This window comes from Sitophilus oryzae, unplaced genomic scaffold (assembly GCF_002938485.1).
Source record: "Sitophilus oryzae breed Bouriz unplaced genomic scaffold, Soryzae_2.0 scaffold_1241_pilon_pilon, whole genome shotgun sequence".
NCBI lineage: Eukaryota > Metazoa > Arthropoda > Insecta > Coleoptera > Curculionidae > Sitophilus > Sitophilus oryzae.
Window position 1 is genome coordinate 808,613 of NW_022145884.1, and position 22,784 is coordinate 831,396.

Here is a 22,784-nt window from a genome sequence, read left to right on the forward strand (position 1 = left end):
TCAGTTGGTCAAAGAATGCCTAGAGAATATGAACAAATTAGGCAAAGATAATAAAGTCCTCCTACTCTGGGTACCCGCCCACCAAAGGATGGAAGGCAATGAAAAAGCAAACGATCTAGCTAAAAAAGGAGGGAACACTCCACTAATTGCACCAGAACCGTTCTTGCCAAGTTAAAGCGGAACTCAAGAACTTGGAATACTTACATTACCTGAAATGTGAATCTTTCAACAGTTGAAGATAGTTGAAGACATTTTTCAACAATTTCTCAGGCCGAGAAAAATCAGAAGAATTTCCTTGATTTGCGTACAGCCGTACAACAGTCGAATGCAGATTCTGGGGGGAAATGGGGAAGCACCAGTACACCTCGAGACGACAACCATTCGTGCCATTAAGTTTGATACGAATGATATCGTAGATGGGAAACTAACCTCTTTAAAACCGTCTCAGATACTGGCCTTTGTCAAAGCCCTGAGACTGTATAGTGAGTTATATCTCTTAGTGGATTAAAATTAGAGCATTAAATTATTATGCATATATATTAACAGATATCTGCTGTTGCTTTCAGAGAGAGAAAAATCCACTTTCCTTCAAAGTAAATATTGCAAAAGTGTCCAGTTATTGTGTGTATTATGCTCTAAGGTTGAGGCGGCACTTCATTTTCAAATAAGAGACGTAACGAAGCCTTCCATAATAAATTACATGGATTATTATTCCTGAGAGGTATCGGCCCTATCTTATTATACTCCTATGTAAACGTATATTTAGAGGTGTCAAACATATCAGAAGTAGTTCTTTTCAATGTGATGTGATTGTGTATTAAAAGCGAGAGTTATAATAATGACTCTATATTGAATGAAAATACTATATGCTAACAAGGCCCGTAATCATTTATGAATATTGAAGCATGTTAGAAGAAATAAAAAAAGAACAATTTTTGTGAAACCTTTTTTTATAAAAAAAAGTATACTTATATGGTAGCATCCAAGTGTAGGTACTTGATCTAAGTACTGTGTTTCTAAGCATTCTATTCAGACTTATTCGAGACGTGTCTCAATTGGGTTAAAAATGTACAGGTACTGCCAAAATATCATTTTTATATACAGGGTGAGTTTCCTACGATGTTCTCTATGGGTATCTCGGAAACTACTGGAGATAGAGAGTCGGTTAAATCGGGAAAGAATTGCAGTTTTGTGGGATCATAAATATGCGCCTTACAGATTTTTGAAAAAGTTCATGGCTTACTAGATATTTCGTAAAAAACAAATTTCGGCTATTTTAAAAGTTGTTCCTAATTCCATTATAAGCTATTTTAGACAAAAAGTTTTCAGATAAAAGTTGTAGATAATCATATCCTTTATGAGAATGTGGCCCTCCGTTTTCTTCTAATGCCTGTCATTTTTGACATATAACACAAACATATGTTTTTTTTTAAATGGAAACCATAGTTGGCCATGACTTCATAAAAAAACGCCATTTTTAAGTTTTTCAGCGATATAAGCTATAATATGTTTTCTTCGAAAAATTACTGAGTTATAGACAATTCTTATCATTTTTAAACAATTTAACTTAGTTAGCCATGGAAACAAGTTTAATCGCCTTTGCTCGAAGAAATGTGAAGCTGTCACATCCAAACTTCGTAAATTTAAATACGTATTGTAGCATCAAAGTATACTTGGTTCAAGTAGTGTATTTCTAAGTTTCTTAATAATCGAAATAGTAGATTATTTTCTTGTAATTAGATTATTTTCTTGTGCGAGCACCATGTTACTATGATAATAATTATTATTACAGAAATAAATATGTCAATTTTGATACGGCCAGTATAAATATTGATAGGTAATTTGTCAGACATTTTCAAGGCAGTTTTTGAGTTGATGTTTCCATTGATACTAACTGAAATATCTGACTTGGTTTTACATGTGATCTCATTTTGTGTTCATGTGTCGCATTTTTACACTCTATCTTTTTTACGGAATTATAATTACATCAACGTTAAAAAGTTGCACCCCTCCTAGAATATCCTCTTCCAATGCTGAAACTTTTCGTATATATTTTCGTCTTTCCACCAACTTTTCATTACGACACAAACATAAACGTGGAAGTAACGACCCTTCCTCCTCCCACATCCACCCCCCGACTCTACGCCTTATTTACGTCTCCGCGTTTCATTCGAAATGTAAATACCGTAAATGACACGTAAAACACCAATTAAGCCGAGCTAATTAAACGTCTAATAGGTGGCCGTTAGCGAGGAGGGTGACTAGGCGCTCGTTCGAAACGCGGCGCACTTTTACAATGTAATTTTAATTGATACACGCTCGGCGCTCGAATTTAACAATTTTCACGGCGAGCGGCGCACTGTGGTTCCACAAATGGACAAAATTCGTCAAAATCAATAACATAATTTTTTTGTAAAACCATTATATTTAAATAACCAATAATTCAAATTCATAATAATAAAATATTGAGGACTCTAAAACTATGTATTCATTAAAAAAATTAACCCTAAACCGTGACTGTGTCAAATAACTCCGCTATAAAAAAGTTACAACCTAATCAAGTTGGCGCTTCGCAGACGTCACTTTACATTATTTGTTGACAGTTTGTTATTAAAGTGGTGTTGGTTGTACTTTTTTAGCTATGAATGTCCAAAAACAAGGTAAGTTTATTAATTCTGAGTGTTAGAATTAGTTACTTTATTATTACTTTGACATTAGTAATACAAAATTATCGAAAAATTAGGCGTTTCAAATATGTTTCCCGCCTTTTCCCGAAATAATTTCCATAGTGTCAAGTAGATACATGCCTTGACCTATTATAGAACAAATATTAGTGTGCAGTTTTTGCTACTCCCTTTTAATTAAGATCTGAAGTAACTGAGGTATTGCAAAATATGGCTAAAAATTCCGTTCCTTTCAGGTACATCATATCGATGTTCATTGGATAGAATGGGTATTTTTGAGATATCGTTGACAAAGGCTGGGTCTGTTTCAACAAAATCAAAACAAATATTTGGTAATTTATTAGAACAGTTACCTGACGCTGAAAATTTGAATTGTGCTAATTTGGAAAAGAAAATGTTTTATTTGTGCAAAAAAATAGCAGAAAATTGGGCAAAAGCCAGGCGCAACAAAGATTTTTTTCTAAAAACAAATTCTAATTGGTTAATAAAGACCGATGATATCTTCGTTAACACACAGGTGTCCAAATTAACCCAAGTCAACAAACCATCTACCCGTACATGCGGAAGACCAAAAAAAAATTTTAATGAGTGTTGTCGACGGTCACAACAGAGAAAACTGTCGCAAATTTCTGTCATCGATAACTCCTTGGTAACTATGTTACGAAGGCCTTCATCTAACGTTAATTACAAGAAAGTTGATGCCGATGAAGTCTTATCTCTTCTAGTTGAAGCTAAACTGACTAAACACCAGTATATATTGTTAAGAAATTTTATTAATTCTAAAATAAATAATATGTTTCCTTCGTATCAAAAAGTTTGAAAAAAGTCCAAGAAAAAGTGCTACCCCAGTGAAGATTACATTAAAATTACCGAATCATCTGCTGAGATAGAGTTACAAAACTTACTCGATCATACAGCAAGCAGAATATGGTCATCACAACAAGAGGTGATAAACTCTACTTCAGACAATCAAGACCAAAATTTGGTTTTGTTTGGAAAATGGGGATTTGACGGTAGTAGTGGTCACTCAGAATACAAGCAATCTTTTCAAGATCCAACATTCCAAGACGGAAGTTTATTTGTGACTTCATATGTACCACTTCGTCTTGTTTTTGAAGATAACCCTGAAAAAATAGTGTGGAAAAACCCCCGAACCTCCTCTACACGTTATTGTAGACCGCTTAGATTCCAATTTAAAAAAGAAACTAAAGAAGCAGCTCTTAACGAAGAAAAATACTTTACAGAAAAAATTAATTCCCTGAAGCCCACAGTAGTTTCATTTAATGACAAGAACTATTCCATAAAGCACAAACACTAGGAAGATTTGTAGCAGTTTAACTGAATCGTCTTCAGCCAGATGTTATATATGTGGTTCAAGTCCCAAAGAAATGAAAGATATTGATTTGTGCCTTCAAAAACAAGTTCGCCCAGAAACATTTGAATTTGGCTTGTCCCCTTTACATTCATATATACGATTCTTTGAATATTTTTTACATCTTTCATATAGATTAAATTTAAAAAAATGGCAAATACGGTCTAAAGAAGAAAAGTAACATTTTTCTGAAAGGAAAGGCCAGATTCAATCTGAGTTTAGAAATAAATTGGGATTGATAGTGGATAAGCCAAAATGTGGAGGAAGCGGTACTTCCAATGGCGGAAATACCGCAAGAAAATTCTTTAAACAATTAGATGAATCCTCTGAAATTACAGGTTTAAGCAAGAGTCTTCTAGAAAGATGTTCTGTAATTTTAAGGTGCATTTCATCAGGATTCAAAATTAATATTATAAAGTTTAAAGAATTTTCTTTAAGCACGGCTCGGTTACTGGTGGCTGAATATCCCTGGTATAATCTTCCCCCTTCAGTCCACAAGGTACTTATACATGGTCCTGATGTAATAGAAAGCGCCATATTACCCATTGGAGAATTATCAGAAGAAGCTGCTGAGGCCAAAAATAAAGAGTATAAATTATTTCGACTAAATCATACTCGAAAAATGTCTCGTACAAAGTGTAATATGGATCTTTTATATAGACTCTTACTTAGTTCAGATCCCTTAGTAACACAATTAAGGAAATTGCCGCCAAAAAATAAAAATAGCTTTCCTAAGGCAGTACTAGATTTGTTAGATGAATAGTATATAAAATTTTGTTGTTTGTTGTTATTTAAGTATTAATATTTCCTCTTTAAATTTGATAGTTGAATAACCCATATTCATACTAAAATTTAAAAAAATCGATGATGTAATTCAATTTCTCTTATTTTCGATTTTATTGTTGTCATTTTAGTATTTGTTAAAATTGTTATAAATAACCAAAGCATATAATTACAATATACCTAATATAAATAAAATGTATTTTAGTATAGTTTTTTTTATTAAACAGTAGAAAGGAACCAATATTAAAAAAATTATCAATTCTAAACTCTATTATCTAATTTCATTCTAACGGGGTAGTAGGACATCTGTTAATTAATTTTATAGTATTTTTTTACAAATTTGTGCATATAATTGAAATAATTGATTTTTGTCACCGCTTAACATATACATGGAACCACTGTGCGGCGTAAAGAAAATGGGGTGCAAAACGAAAGGAATATAGGCACGTGACAAGTTAGCTGGCACATAAAATTGTAGGTAGTTAAAATGAGAGTTTCAAAGCTAACGTAGATTCATTATTTAATATTACTAAAGTTCCAGTAATATTACAACAAAATTTATCAACATTGAAATTTTGATGTATTTTAAAGTATAATATAGTTTGTTCTAGTGGGCCGATTTTGATGATTTTTTAAGCAATTAGTAGCTAAATTATTTGACTTTTCGATATCTCTTTCAAAATTAAAAATGAAAGTTTCCATCTGTCAATTATACGAGGCAAAACAAAATGTTGATATTTTGGTGAAAGTTTGAAACACCCTGTGGAATATGTTAACAAAGCAAGGACTTTAAAAGTAATGTTATCATCTAGGTACGTCTATTTTCGTTAGTTTGTTATTTGATTCATCTAAATATCTTTATTTTTGTTAGAAAAATAAAGATTAACAACATTTAATATTAGCTTTTCAATAAAACAGTAACGATATACAGCAATTTTGTCATTAATTTTGGGTCCTCATCAACACACTTATAAAAGAGTTGTTTATTGTTTTTGTAATGTCACTGTGATTGAAAAGTCATATTGTTATTGTTTATTGACGACGTTTACACTAGTAGAGATGGTTTTAAGTTCTGAACTATCGGCTAATGGTTCTTTAATTGATCATGGTATAGAGCAACTTTTATATTTAAAACCATATCTGCTAGAGTAACTGCCCAACACACAATAATAATAGATTTTTCAAAGACAGTGATATTACATAAATCATAATCACTATTTTATAGGTTTGTTGAGAAAAATATGAAAAAATGTTAGTGAAAAAAAATAATAAAAGCTAATGGGATAATGGGATAAAGCTAATGGGATAAATAAAAAAACACACTAATGATAAAAGATATATCTAGATGATAAAATGATTTTTAAATTCCTTGGAGTGTTAACGTACTCCAAGGGGTGTTTCAAACTTTCACCAAAATATCAACATTTTGTTTTCCCTCGTATAATTGACAGATACTGTTTTTGAAAGTAAAAGACAACTGGGGAAAAACAATCGATGATTTCTCACTCATTCTCTTTCCCTCTCTCTCTCTCTCTCTCTCTCTCTCTCCCGCACCCATGCGATGTAATATGTATTCATTTGATATGCTCTTTCTGTCCAAGGTATCTTCAGCATCCGACTCAGAGACTTAGCAGATGACGAAGTAACCGCAGTTGGAAGTTTTCGATTTTTTTCATTGTAGTCACTTTCAGGGTCCAGGGTTCTATTAGCACAGAATAAGTATACTGATAATAAAAACTTTGGGACTGCTGTTTATAACTGCTGATTATAACTTTACGATATTTCCATGCTTAGATTGCTAGACATATTATTTTGTGATATAGGTACAAACGGCTTTTTTAATTTGACGTTTATTCTAATAAGTTTCCTTGTTGACAACCCGGGCTACCGACCAGTTTATGTTATAATGTTAGACCACACATGCTCTGGAATACCAGATTTTATTCTTTTGCCTCTTTGTATGTTTTTATATTCTTGAACTTTTCCAGGACGTTTTGTCTCTCCATCTCAAATATACGACTCTTTCCTTTGTTTTGATGTTTGCGGTCTTTGTTTTTGATAAGGCGCTTCTTAAAGTAGTTTGGAAATCCAGAAAAGATCTAGTGGTTCTCAAAATTTTAGCAAAAAATATTTTTTTTTAATTTGATCAACATTAAATGTTCTCAATATTATCCAATATTAATTTCATTGGCCTTTAATTGAATTAAAAAATAAAAAAAATATCAAAAACACTGTTGTGATTATTATTGGTATTTATTACTCAACAGAAGATATTTTTTAGGTAATCAACTCTCTAGAGAATAAAATATAATTTTCTAAATTAGATAAAAATATAGGCAGGAATTTGTTAACATTCATCTTCGATCCTTTTGCGGTGTTTCTTAAGCAACCAACTATTTCCAGCTATTATAATTCACTTTTTTAGATGGCCGAATATCGATCAATATCAGTATTGTAACGTTCGGTTTTAATGATTTCTAACGCCCACATTTAGATCCCAAAAAGGTGGAAAATAAATTACTGTTTCCTCAAATAGATAATTTAAAAATGTTTTTCTACGAATCACTTAGTAATGACGCTATTTAAATTAATATGTTTGATAGATTTGTAATAAATATTACTTTGTTGTAATCGGCATTCGGCCTGCAGATGGTATGCTGTCAATAAAGATTTTTGCTTTATTAATTACATAGAAGATACCTTAGCCTACACCATGACGGTTAAAAAATAAACAAACAAGCAAATATAAAGTTGCGTTAATCGAGTTTTTATGTAGATTTCAATAACGAACATATAAATAATATTTATTTAAGGAATTCAAATGACTCAAGTTCTCAAAGTTCATGAATAGGTACTTCCATAGACACAAACTGAAATAACTGACTTAGTATTTTATTAGATCTCACAACCTTTCATAGTGGAAGAACTGCGCCCGAATTCTGTAACTTAGAAAACTACGAGCTTTTAGACGCTCAGCGTATATGACGTTAATTTTCGCTTAGCGCGCACTTAAGTACCGATTTGGATATTCTCATCTGACGCGCTTAGCGTCTTTACCCATTGGGCTAAGCGATTTGAAACAGCTTTTAAACAGCTACCTTAAAGTACCGTTTTGCTTGTCGAACTGTCAGTAAAAATATAAAAAAATGATTTTGTGCGTTCTCTTGCTCTCTAGTGAAAACTACTTCTTATTCTATAAATTCCTCAATAAGTAATTGATAATTTTCGACTTGGCAGCTATAAATATTGTTAAAAATATCGAAAATGCTTAAAGGGTCTTCAACATTTTTTTCGAATAATAAAAATCTATACTAATAAATTATACCGGGTGCGTCTCAAAAGTGGCTCACCCCTATAACTTTTTTATTTTAACATTGAAAATGTTTCTGTTATCCTATATAAGGGAGCCCAAATCGAATTAAAATGCTACATTTGCCACACCATGACGTCATATATACAAGGGTATAGGAAATCTCGGCGCAGCGGCGGCAGTCGGCCAGCGCGCGCAAAAACCATTACATCGCTAATTGTTTATTGATATATCTTTATTAGTTTAAAAGCAAAAATATGGGGTTTGCTTTGTTACCTTGTCAAGACATAAGCGAAACTTATAAATTGTTTCTTTTTTTCATTTAGGCCTTCGTTTTTCGTTAAATGAAAGTTATATTTAAAAAATCCATTTTTAAACCAAATTTTCGCATGATTGAAATGATTATTCATGTTTAAAGTTTTTTGGTCATAAGCGCTAATGGAAATGTTTTTTGTAAATAATTATAAAAATTACTCCCTACGAAGACTTTATTGTGTACTGGATCAAAAAATAAGTATTTGTTTTCTCTATACGGTGGTATTAATATATCGATTTTTGATGATAGTGCCCTTTTACCCGGTCTAATTTTGTACTACTTTCGGAATAAGGGTCCCCATACCATGTACTGTACTTCCATCCCTGAAAAATTAAGCTTGTGACACCGAAGTGAGAGGTAACGTCAAAATAAGCTTTAATCTACCTACATCATAGGTAGGTGTAGGTACTCTAGGTATATTCTACCTAGACAGTAGCTGAACTAGCTGACAGTAGTAATTAATTTGTTATCCGATAAGTAGTTGTCATTATATAAGTTTAATCATCTTATACCTCCTATAACGGTAGGTTTTGGATTTTTCCTGATTGGTTTGTTAAACAAAAATATACTGGGCATATAAATGTCTGTTACAGGTCGTTAAAGAAATATGTTACACACATATTATTTTAATAATAATAGTATAATAGTAATGGCTATATTATGTTATAACACATACATATGTATTGAATGTACTTATTTTAACCAATGCATTTTTTTGTTTTTTTAATCTCACAAATAAGAAATGTTTTATAGTTTTTATTTTAAAAAACAGTGATTATACAATTTATTTACACCCCTTACACTGTTTTCTGTAAGGGGTGTAACCAGGAGTATATTTCGTAACCTCTTACGATATAAGAGGGCACAAAGTGTTTTATTACTTAATGCATAAAATATAATAATATATTTGTACATAAAATAGAATAGATTAGAAAGTCAATTAATTAATATTGACGTAATTACTAAATAAGTACAAGATTTTTTTTTCTAATTGTTTTAGTGTATTTTCAGTCACCTAATTATAAAGGAGAGCTATCCAACCATTGCATTATTTTACTCACAAATAAATGTTTTATGGTTTTTATTATAAAACAACGATTAATTTATTATACACCCCTTAACCCAAACACTCCAAGGAGGATATTTCGTGACCCCTTATTTAAAGTGGACAAGCTTTATTAGTCAATGTTTTAATTACCCAGCGTCTTTAATAAAAATCTAATGTAATTTTTCATAGAAATGATCTGACATAAAAAGCAAATTTTATTAAAAAACTTTTTGATTATCTACAAGGAGTAAACCGCTGACAAATGTCTGTATACTAATGCCAAAGTAATGCCAAAAATACAAATTAAATACCAAAATTTCTCATATAATGCCCCACTAATGCCAAGCTGATTCCAATATAATACCACTAATACCACGAATAATATGTAACACATTTGTTTCACGAATTAACCTGTAACAATACTGGTAGGTTGTGATTTTAATAATTAATTACGTGCACAGATTTTGTCCTAGGTAACTTAAAAGTCGTTAAAAAGTCTAATTATATTTAAAGAAGATATAATTCCAACAAATTACATTAAAATTTTAGCGTTTTTAACTTGTGTAACATATTTCTTTAACGAATTAACCTGTAACAATAGTGGTAGGTACGCGCACAGATTTTTTCGCTAGGTAACTTATTAAGTCGTTAAACAGGCCTATAAAAGCTATAACAACATAGGTAACTAATATTTATAATTTAATTCGAGTTTTAATCTCAAATAATAAATGTTTTTACTGGTGTATTTCTGAAATGTTCATTATTAAAAGTAGATATTCTTCAAGTTATGCGAAGTAATAAGTAATGTTTCCGGTGAGACCGCGTATATGTCACCGGATTCTGGTTAGTATAAAGACTTTTTCTAGAAAGAGTTTTTTTCTATATTTTACAAATAACTTTACCATAACAAAAAAGTAAAAACATGTCATGGCGGAAGATATTCAGGTGGCATTTCACACATTTATCCATTAAAAGCGAGGTTAAAATAATAAACTTGCGTAACATGTTATACACGAGATAGAACGTTTCAGAATCGATTAATACGCAATACGCTACGCAGTCAACTTATTCCTATGCGCGGATGAGCGTCTTCAAGACTATTCCTTCGGCCAGGGTCACGACGCCGCCGAAGAGGAATCGGCCTACGTTTGGCTAAATAGGCTGGACACGGTGGAGTACGATATTGGCGAGTCTGAATATTTATAAAAATTTGCAAAGTAAAATATGTTGGAAAAATAATTAATCCATACATATATAAAAGCTCAAAGGGATTTTTTTGTTGCATCCATCCCGCCGAAACCGCTTTACCAATCTTGATGATTCTTTTTTTAAATAAAAGGTATATATGTGTAGATTTGTTATGAAGTATTTTTATAGTGCTTAATGGGTATTTCTTTGTGTAAAACTACTAAATACTAAAACATACCTGAAAAACACCTACACACAATACCTCCAGAAATAAATTATTTGTCATTGTCAGTGTGTGTCAGTTAGATTATATATTAAGTCAATATTACGTTTTTAGATATTTTAGAGTGAGTTCATGCCGCCAGCTTTATATACATAAATATTAGCACAAAGGTTCGTTTAAACGACATTAGTGAATTAGCTACAAAAAGCGATTTTAGGAAATTCATCCTCTTAGAGAGTAAAATTATCTCGGAACAGTTTGTTGTATGAAAATTCCTTACTATTTGGTCTAGAAGAATGAAATCCTACAAAAAGAATTAGAAAAAATTTTTGAAATTCATCAACCAAATGGGTAAAGTTAGTAAAAATTTATATAAAACTTGGTGACCTCTGGATTATACACATAAAAATTGGCACAAAGGTAAAGCGAATTTATGAAATTTATACCCTTAGGGAGTAGAATAGGGAATGAAAGTTTGCTGTACGAAAATGCAATACTATAACGTTATAAACCAGACAGTATAAAATTTTATACAATGGTTTATTTAGTGACATCATAACGAAATATATCTTCCTCAATTATCCTTCAAAGAATAAAAAATAACCTATAAAGAGAGTATTAGTGCTCTTAATAAATAAAAAAAGATGAAAAATAAAAACATCTATGCTCACTAGCTCTCTATAAAGAAAAAATCATTTAAATCAATGCATGAACGATTCGAGGTGTAACGCGAACGTAGTCGCGAGAAAAAGCTAGTAATTTATTAAATTATTTTATTTAACTCATTAATTTTCATTGAAAAGGAATTTTTGTAATTCCCCACTATATTAGTTAAAAACTAAGAAACTCATATCAAATTTAAGTTTTGCGATTTTGACTTATACTTTTTACAAAATCTGAACACATTTTAAAAGAAAAAAAGTTTTTGATAATATTTGTGTAGATTGACTACAAGTTGTATAACATAAATTTCTACGACCGGTCTACCTAGTGGTCTGCAGCATCGCCTTGTGGTGCAAACGTGGGCCTGTTAATCTGTGACGTGACGCACAACAGCCAAGAAAAACAGAAGCGTGGCTAAGAATTTAGTAATTTAAAAAAGTCTTTTAGATACAGTAGTAGGTATTAAAAAGTTTTGTGTTTAAATGGGTTTGCCTTTAACAGTTAAAAATTATATCGTAAAGTGTAACTTTCCGTAAGAATTCTTTATCTGTCATTGATCATGATCTGTCATCATGTTAACCTGATGTTTTGTATGTTATTTTGTTTTTTCGAGTTTTTTTTGCTTGCTTGTTTTACGGATAGGTGCGATCGCATAATTATTATTGATAATGTTTTATTTAATGTTAACACTACTACTTTTTCAGTGAATCTTTAAATCTGTTGTTTTTTGTTAAGTTCGTTATTTAACCATATGTATTGTCAAGAAAAATGGCGCATCCGCCAGAAATTAAAAATGTATTACTGGTTGCCTGCACAACCGCAACGTATCCGCCACAAATTAAAAGACTTTTTCAGGCGCCATCTTTTAGTCAAGTCGAGAAGTAAGGGAATCAGACAATAGAATTGTCTGGTATGAAGAAGTACGCTTCCGGAGAATTGGGGAAATTTCGAGAAGCAGTCAATAGAGTATATAAGCCGGAGCCATCGACAACTGAGACAGTTTTGGAATTTGAATATACCGCGTGGAAATTGAAAATCGGACAATTTGGTGAAGGAATCTTATAAATAGTTAGTTTGTTGTGTGTTATAAGTTAGTAATTGTGTATAAAGTGAGAAAATAAATTCGTTAAGTATTTTATCGTGAGTTTAAATTAGTGGACCCACGGAATCCGTAACAATTGGTGTCAGAAGTGGGATTCAAGAGGATTTTAAGAAAAAATTAAGTGGATTAGAAGATTTTTAGACCGAATTAGAGTATTTTTATGGTTGGTACAAGGGAGCAGGCGAAGAAAATGGAGGAAGTAAGCAAATTATTGGGCGATTTTATGGAGAATATGAGAAGAGAAAAGGCAGAAGAACAAGAGAGGTTGCGAAGAGAGAAAGAAGAGGAACAAGACCGTCTACAGAAAATACTTATGGAAAATCAAGAAAAATGTTAGAAAGTTTAGAAGCGCGTCAAAAGAAGAAAAACAAGAAGAACAGGACCGGCAAGACAAAATTTTCGAAGATTTGAAAATTCAACGACAACAAGACAAACAAGAAGAACAGGACCGGCTTGAGAAAATTCTCGAAGAATTCAAAGTTCAACGAGAGCACGACAAACAAGAAGAACAGGACCGGCTTCAGAAAATTCTTGAAAATCAAGAAATTAGACAAGAACGGTTGGAGAAAATTGTTGAAGATTTAGAAGTGCGTCGCCAGAAAGAAAAAATTTGAAGATCAGGACCGTCTTAAGAAAACTTTGGAAAATCAGAATTTCGACTACAGAAGAATTTTGAAGACCTGGAAAAACGGCAGGAAAATCAACTTCAAGAAGCCGTAGAGGATCTTGAGGAACGCCTTCAGCAGAAAATGGACAAATTAGAGATGGACCTACAGAAGACCAAGGCACAAGTAAGAACACCTGGCGTTCATGGAACTGCGAACCTCAAGGCCCCGACCTACGATGGACAAACCACCTGGACGATGTACCACCGCCAGTTTGAAGCAGCGGCTGCTGCCAATGGATGGACTGACCAGGAGAAAGCAGCGGCACTTGTCATCGCGCTGCGCGGCCCTGCCCTGGAACTGCTGCAAACTATTCCTGCAGCCCAACAGCAGGAATACGAAACCTTGGTCACTGCACTGGACAGAAGATATGGCGACCAACATCGACGTCAACTTTACCAGGCCCAGATCAAGACACGCCTGCAGAGGTCCGGAGAGAGTCTGCAGGAATTTGAAGCAGACTTACGTCGGCTGGTACACCTAGCGTATCCTGAAGCACCGGAAGGATTTAGGGAGGAACTCGCTGCTCAGTGCTTTATCAGCGGACTGAGGGACAATGAATTACAGAGGGCGCTGCAAATATCGCGATTTTCTACCAGCAGCGAAGTACTCGTCAGGGCGCTGGAAATAGAAGCTGCATTTAGCGCCATTCCTAAACCGAAGATAGGCTCGGTAACGGTTGAGGAACAGCCAAAGAGTTCTCACATACGTTTGGAGGAGATGTTTAATAAACTATGTGAATTACTAGTGAACAAGAGAGTCAACAACACCCAGACAGAGAACCAAAGAAGATTCCAGGATATGAGGTGCTATGGATGCGGCAGGAATGGCCACATCAAACGAGATTGTCGCATCCAAATGCGATTCCATTCACCATCCAGAGAACATCGGCACATCGGAAGATCCCAGGACATAAGTTGCTATAGATGTGGCAGGAATGGCCACATCAAACGGGATTGTCGCATCCAAATGCGATTCCATTCACCATCCAGAGAACATCGGCACATCGGAAGATCCCAGGACATAAGTTGCTATAGATGTGGCAGGAATGGCCACATCAAACGGGATTGCCGCGTCCAAATGCGATTCCGTTTACCATCGAGAGAACATAGGCACCAGGAAATCAACACTAATGAGCGAGTATTGGCTGAAGAAAACAGAGCCCCTAGGATGTTTTCCGTTAGGAGTCTAGGAAAAACCGCTGACAGTTTGGTGATCAACGGGAAGGTCAATGGTAGAAGAATTCGAATGACTGTGGACACAGGCGCTATGGTATCGTTGGTGCGGACTAACTCGGTGCAAGGATTGAAGATGATGCCTCTTAGAAGAAGAGTGTATTTACGTACAGTTACGGGGGAAATGGCCGTTGTACGGGGAGAGGCTTTCATGGAATTGGAGTTAGGGAATTTGAAGTTTCGGCATAGCGTTTTAGTGGCTGACATTGAAGATGATTTTATCATGGGGATGGATGTGATCAGTCAACATGGTTTTTCGTTTGATCACCATAGAAACATCCTGAAAATCGGAAATGAGGAATTTTCTGTATCTAAAGAGAAGAGACCAGGAAATATGGAAGAAAGATCATCGAAAATTGTGATGATACCTGGTGATACCAAGAAGACTGTGTTCGGGAAACTAGAGAAAACCGCTGGGTGCCGTGTAGGACGGGTACAAATTATCGACAACGACCTAGATCGACGACGAGCTACCTTGGACAAGAAAATGCAACATCGCGAAAGCACTATCAGAGTAAAGAATTTTAAACTGAGAACTGACGAACAATGGACGACGTTACAATTGAGGAAAGATCAAATGGAAGATCCAGACATCGGAGCAATACTACGGCTCAGGGAAGGTAACGGCGAGAGACCACCGTGGCAGGATATTGCGGACAGAGAACTCGTTTTCAAAGCTCTCTGGGCTCAGTGGAATTCACTGGTGATTGAGAATGGATTGTTAAAGCGCACGTGGGAAAGTGCGGATGGCAGGACACAGTAACAACTCAGTTACTGGTACCAAGGAAGAAAGTTACCCAGGTATTGGAAGAAATTCACGGTGGTAAAACTGGAGCCCATCTTGGGGTAAACAAGACCTTGAGCAAGCTGAGAGATCGCTTTTACTGGGTGGATTATTGTGAAGATGTTAAGAAATGGTGTCAACGTTGTAAGATTTGCGCAGCTAGACAAGGACCAAGTACTCGATCTGGAGGAAAAATGGAACAAGATAACGTTGGACGGTCGTTCGAAAGAGTCGTTAGGAAGGAAAGATTATTGGGAATTCATAAGGCCGTGAAGTAAGATTACGCTAGCCAGTGACCGGATGAAAGCTCGTTACGACCTCAGAGCTAATTCTGCAGGATTTCAACAGGACGATCTGGTATGGTTATATAACCCACAGCGCAAGAAAGGGAGGTCCCCAAAGTTAACTCCAGCATGGGAAGGTCCTTATACAGTCATCAAGAGGATAAATGATGTTGTGTACCGGATTCAACGCAGCCCTAGAAGTAAGATGAAAGTAGTTCATCTGGATCGATTGAAGAGATACCAGACAGGAAACCTTGATCGGGACGATCAAATTTGAGAAGAAGGGGCAATGTCAAGAAAAATGGCGCATCCGCCAGAAATTAAAAATGTATTACTGGTTGCCTGCACAACCGCAACGTATCCGCCACAAATTAAAAGACTTTTTCAGGCGCCATCTTTTAGTCAAGTCGAGAAGTAAGGGGAATCAGACAATAGAATTGTCTGGTATGAAGAAGTACGCTTTCCGAGGTGGGGAAATTTCGAGAAGCAGTCAATAGAGTATATAAGCCGGAGCCATCGACAACTGAGACAGTTTTTGGAATTTGAATATACCGCGTGGAAATTGAAAATCGGACAATTTGGTGAAGGAATCTTATAAATAGTTAGTTTGTTGTGTGTTATAAGTTAGTAATTGTGTATAAAGTGAGAAAATAAATTCGTTAAGTATTTTATCGTGAGTTTAAATTAGTGGACCCACGGAATCCGTAACAGTATGTAATACACTCATATTAACACTAATCATATTTTTACGTTTTTATTCATCATTTTCAACGCCCCCCCGGTTGCATCTTTGTAAAGGACTGTGAATTTTTTCAGATAAAACAACGAGATTTGGTATAGCAGTATGTGTATGACATAAATCTGGATTGATTGACATATTCAATTGTTTTCGGTCACTTCCGGTTTCACCGGAAATGACTACAACTTTTGATTTTTAAATGGCACCCTCGTTATTTTTTTTACTTTATTCGATAGAAAATGACACTCTGAATAGAATGACATATCATATATCAACTTTTCACATTTTCGCATATGGTTTACTTGACATTGTAACCTGCGGTTCATAACGAAAATTTGACTCGAAATACCAAATGTGTGGGATCAAATGATTCGTAAGAAAATGCTTTTCCCAAATATGCTATTGAGCTACCCTCGTTCCATTTGAAAAAAATGAGATATGATTGAAAATACGATTTGGCCATCTTTTAACCGGCCAGGACAAGGCACTAAAAACATTAGACGATCAAATATATTTTTCCAAGGCTCCTTGATTAAAAATTAGTGTTTTTAAAACAGCCATGGCACCCTAGATTGAAATTTAAATAAAATTTGTTTTTGAGCGAATATGTCAAAAGTTTACATATGATATGTCATTCGATTCAGAATGTTATTTTCTATCGAATAAAGTAAAAAATAACAAGGGTGTCATTTAAAAATCAAAAGTTGTAGTCATTTCCGGTGAAACAGGAAGTGACCGAAAACAATTGAATACGTCAATCAATCCTAATATACGTCATATACAATTACATTACCAAATCTGGTTTTTTTATCTGAAAAAATAAAAAAAGTTATAGGGGTGAGCCGCTTTTGAGACGCACCCGGTATAAAATCCTTAAGTGACTGACATACTGATTAATCACGATCCTGCTCAAACCACTCAACGTAAGAAGCTCAATTTTGGCACACAGGTTGATTCTAGGGTGTAGAGGTTCGATAAGAAGGGATTTTTCGAAATTCCAGTTCCAAGAGGGTGAAACCACCCCTTAAATATTACAATATTTTTTATTTAAAAAACGGTCAAGTTTCCGAAAAAACGCCTAAACACGTATATTTTATTTTGTTTTTTTACATATTTTAAGATTTTTTAAAAATGTATACAGGGTGTTTCGAAAAATCTGGTCATTGATTAATCACGATCCTGCTTAAAGCGCTTGACGTAAAAAGCTGATTTTTGGAAAACAGATTGACTTTAGGGTGTGGAGGTTCGATAAGAAGGGATTTTTCGAAAATCGAATGCTAAGGGGGGAAACTATCCCTTAAATATTAAAATATTTCTTATTTAAAAACCGGTGAGTTTTTCGGAAAAACTCTTAAACACGTATATTTTATTTTGTTGTTTTACATATTTTAAGATTTTTTATAAATTTATACAGGGGGTTTCATAAAACATGACCATTGAGTAATCACGAATCAGCTTAAACTGCTTGACGTTTAAAGCTGATTTTTGGCAAACGGATTGACTCTGGGGTGTAGAGGCTCGATAAGGAGGGGTTTATCGAATCTCAAATTCCAAGAGGGTGGAAACGCCCCTCAAATATTATAATATTTGTTATTTAAAAAACGGTTAGTCTTTCGGGAAAACGCTTGGACAAGCATAATTTATTTGTTTTTTTACATATTTTGAAAGTTTTTAAATCATACAGGGTGTTCCAAAAAGTTTGGTAATTTCTTAACCACGATTCTGCTTAAACTGCTTGACGTAAAAAGCTTATTTTTGGCAAATGGATTTTTTGAAAGTCAAATTCCAATGAGATGAAACTACCCCTCAAATATTACCAAGTTATATGATAATATCGCCATATTGTTTTTTCTCATGCTGACATAAATGTGAGAAAATTTTATCCAGTTTATATGTTAATGAAAATTCTTGCTTTGCTTTATCATCACCATTACAAATGATTAATTCGACGCGAACGAAGTCGCTGGTACACGCTAGTAATGATATATAATCATAGAAAAATAGGTTAGACGTAGGTAACTCAACAATATTGACATTTTTCATCTTTTTATCAATATTTGAATATTAGTAAACTATTAGATAACTGAGAAATTGTGATGCTACCAATATATGCTCAACGTGTATCTAGAAAACGATTTGCACGGCAACGAGAATACCAAAATCGACTGCTTGGCGTTTTGCTAATCGAATATTTTTATGTTGAATGTTTTATGTTAAAGTTCCAAAGCCCTGCGATGCAAGACTTATTTTAGACATATTTTTTCTACATTTCATGTTTTTAATGGGAATTTAAGACTTACAAAAATTAACTTGTTAACACCAAGAAACTGCCGGGCAATTAAAACGCACCGAACCAGTTCAAAACCGAAAAATCTCTGCTTTCGCTCCGCACCAGCTCCGTGTTTATTCCCACAGGAAGGCTGTTTATAAGAAAAAGAAATATAACCGTGTCCCTGTTTTGTTCTGCGCTTTGTACACGACTACTGCCAGCCCTAAAAAAGTATAAATAAATATACGCGCCGCCCCGTCTAAACAGGTGTATGCAATAAATTCTCAAATATTTATTTTAGATTGTTGACTCACATGCCCTACCGTTGGAATCTTGATGCAGTCGATGGCTTCCCGGTATAAAATTTATTTAGTTACGTTTAGTGCATAAACGAATTCGTGCGTTTGATGAGTAATTTTACTTTTTTTTACTTTTTAATAGGCGATTAAGCGTAGTAAAAGGGGTAATAAATAAGGAAAGCTAATAAAATAAGGAAATATGCAAGCTTGGGCATTAGAAGTGGGCAAAGATTGAACGAGTCGTTCATTTGAACGACTATTAAGAATGAATCGTCAGCTTCGATTCACTGCTTAGAATACGGTTCGTTATGAATCGTGGCCAGCACGGATCCATAAAATTTGACCGAGCGATTTCTAAAAAAGAGTCGTGAGAATTGAATCGGATCACAATGCGATCGTTCGTTTCTACGACTCGTTCGTTCAAAGAGTCGTGAGAATTGATTCGTTGCTTACAATACCGTTCGTTCAATTGAATCGTGGCCAGCACGGATCCATAAAAGTTGAACGATGAGCCTAACCAAAAAAGAGTTAAGAATTGAATCGGATCACAATGCGATTGTTCGTTTCTACGGCGCTGCGCGGCGCGGCGGTGATCAGTGATACATGCATAGAGTCGGGCACCAACATTTAGACTTGAACAAAAGCCCTAAACAAACATCATGGGCAAAAAATGCAAACGATAAGAAAGTTATTTACAAGAAAAAATCTTATTTATATCGCCCGCGCCCTTAGAACGGGAGTATCGGTAATGCATTTAATTTTCACGTTAATATTTTTGTTAAAATAATATTTACCGACTAAAAAAGCATTAAATGTCAGACTAAAAGACGAAATCGTGCTTTTGTGTAACTCCAATTAAATATTGATGGCCTATGCTCAATATGATAAAAAAAAAACGTCGTCAGCGATGGTTATGAAATGAAGATTACTGTCATTATAAAATTATATGGGGAATGTCATCGATGTTCATTTCCAAGCCAACTGGACGCCATTTTTTCGATCATACGGTATTATAAATTATTTATAATATAATTTCTAAATCGGAATTAAAATATGCTAAAAATAATAAATTGGTATTAAGTAAAGTCTTTAATAAATAGTATATGATATATGAATTGGATTGATAATTTAATATTATTGATAAAATAATCAATCCAATTACGCCAGTGCCATAAAGCGTTGAAAAATAAGACCATGTTTCTCTTTTGAGGGTGTACAATGCTTTTGTCTTATCCAAAATCAATTACGGGTCCCAAGTTTACGCGTCTGCACCGCGGTCTTATTTAAATAAGCTGAACGCGGTACATGGGAATCAGGAAATCACTGAGCGCTTTTCACACGAGTCCCCTACCAAGCTTAATGTGTTAATCAGAACAACTCACACTAAATTATATTAGAGAACGGCACCTATTAGCATATGCGTTTGGTCTACATGTTAATCCGGAACACCCTAATCACAAAAAAATCTTCAAAATTATTTACCCCCAAATCAAACATAGATACAAACAGTATCAATCAGCATCACACCACCGTTATAAATATATAAAGGAAAGACTGTCAATCGATTTGCCTCCTCCTTTCAATATTGCGCCATCCTCCCGTATGTTTCCCCCATGGAGTCTGCACCCACTCTCGCTTGACCTTTCACTCAAAGTTCACAACAAAAAGGAATGCTCACATCTCACTATAAGAGCACAATTCAAAGATCTCATCAACTCGAAGTATAAGAGTCATCGACTGGTTTACACCGATGGCTCGAAAACTAATAAGCACACTGGAGCGGCTTTTCATACGTTTGATAAAGAAATGTGTTTCTCACTAAGTCCCATAACGGAAATATTCTCAGCAGAGCTTTTTGCAATATTTGAGGCCATTCAACATATATTGACCTCCAGCTATAAGAGACCACCACAGCGTCACTTTCCTTTGGCTTCCGAGCCACATAGGAATTCCTGGCAATGACAGAGCTGACTACTTGGCTGCAAAAACTTCCAACCCTCATAAAACCAACCTTGTTTTCTCCGTGCAAGATCTAAAGAATTATGGCAAACATATGATCGATAATATAATCCAACTAGAATGGGACTTAGACATGAATGATAATAAGCTTCATGAAATCAAAAGGGACTATTTTGAAAATAATGTAGTTAACTTATCTAGAAGAGATTTCGTTGTGCTCACTAGAATTCGTTTAGGACACACGAAACTTACCCATGAACACCTCCTTAAAGGACAGAATCAGCCCATTTGTGAAACATGTAATATTCCAATATCTGTCAAACACATTATCTTTGAATGCCCAAAGAACGCGTTAAAACGAAGACAACACGGTATCGTGGATAACCCTGAGGTAGCCCTTTCCTACCAAAATAACAAGGCTATGTTGGATTATATAAAGGATATCGACATATATAAAAATATATAAATAATGGGATAAAGTGGCGCTAAAAGATTCTACAGTCCATGCGTCTTTAACACATCTCTTTCTCTCTCTCTCTCTCTCTCTCTCTCTCTTTTTCCCCAACTAGCAAATATAGTTCCCAGTCCTTTTTAAAATGTCACTGCCCCTAAAGTATAGTTCCTATGCCCACTCTGCCACTTATAATAATGTTACTCTATAAAAAAATAAATGTTACTCTATAAGGAATAGTCACTTTGAAGTATATTTCGAGAGTGACCGGTTAGTGCCTACCTACCATAAAAGTGGAAAATAAACACCCCGATTGCAAGTCATAAACATGTAATTTAAAGAAGTGGCTGGAACTACCCGAATCTTCGAATATGATACCATAAAAGACCAAAAACTTTATGGTAAATTTTCAAAGTAGGGGTTACTAACAAGTGCTACCATAGTGCCTCCATTACGTTTTTGTTACTTTATAGTAACAATTTAACTTACGGGGTAGTCGCGGCCACGACACCTTGTTACTTCTAATTTATAGTAGTATTGAGAGTAGCAAAATTGTTACTGCTACCTTCCTAGGTAAAAATAAAGTAGCCGTCGCCCATCCATTGCCACTAAAAAGTCACGGGGTCAAAAACGGCTACTTTATAGTGACCGTAACTTAATATACCCTAATAAATGTAATTGCCTCAGATTGCATCGTGTGCTGCTCTGTTTTAGTGTTTTCTTTTACTTGCTTTTAAGCTTTATTAAAATTTTGTAAAATCCCTAGATTAGAAATTTAGATATTCTAGTACTTTCTACCGAAGAATTAAACAAAGGAATCACTGCGAGCCAATACGTTGTTGCAATGATCGCATACCAATACTGTTTATATTAGTTAGCGTTTACGTATGTATTTTGGTAACCCAGATAATATACCGTTTGGGTTGGTGACAATGCTATTGTACATTCAATTGTTAGTCTTCAATAAACACACATTAAAAGTAAGAAGTTGTGTTATTTGCTACATGGAGGATCTGTCTCCATTTTCTCCACCTCTTTCACTTGGTCTCTCCTTAGATCTTATACCGGTGTTGTCCCGTAACTATAGAACAGGATATATCCTTTTTTCTCTATTGCCTCCTTGGATTTGAGGTCAATTCCTATTGTGAGGACCTGACGATGACCCTCCTCCTTCGAGTTGATGACTCGCCAACTCGATGTCCTTACATTGGAGTTCTGAGCCTGGATAAGGCTCAGCAGGTAGATCGTGTCCTTGTCTTTGCTCCTCGGCAGAAAGACAAAATAGCCATCAAAGTTGTTCTTGCTTGTCCGATCCTGCATTTTGATCTCCTGATCTGGATCTCACGTTTGGTTAACCATGCATCTCAAGTATTTAAATTGTGTGACCTGCTTGATGATCTCTCCATTTAG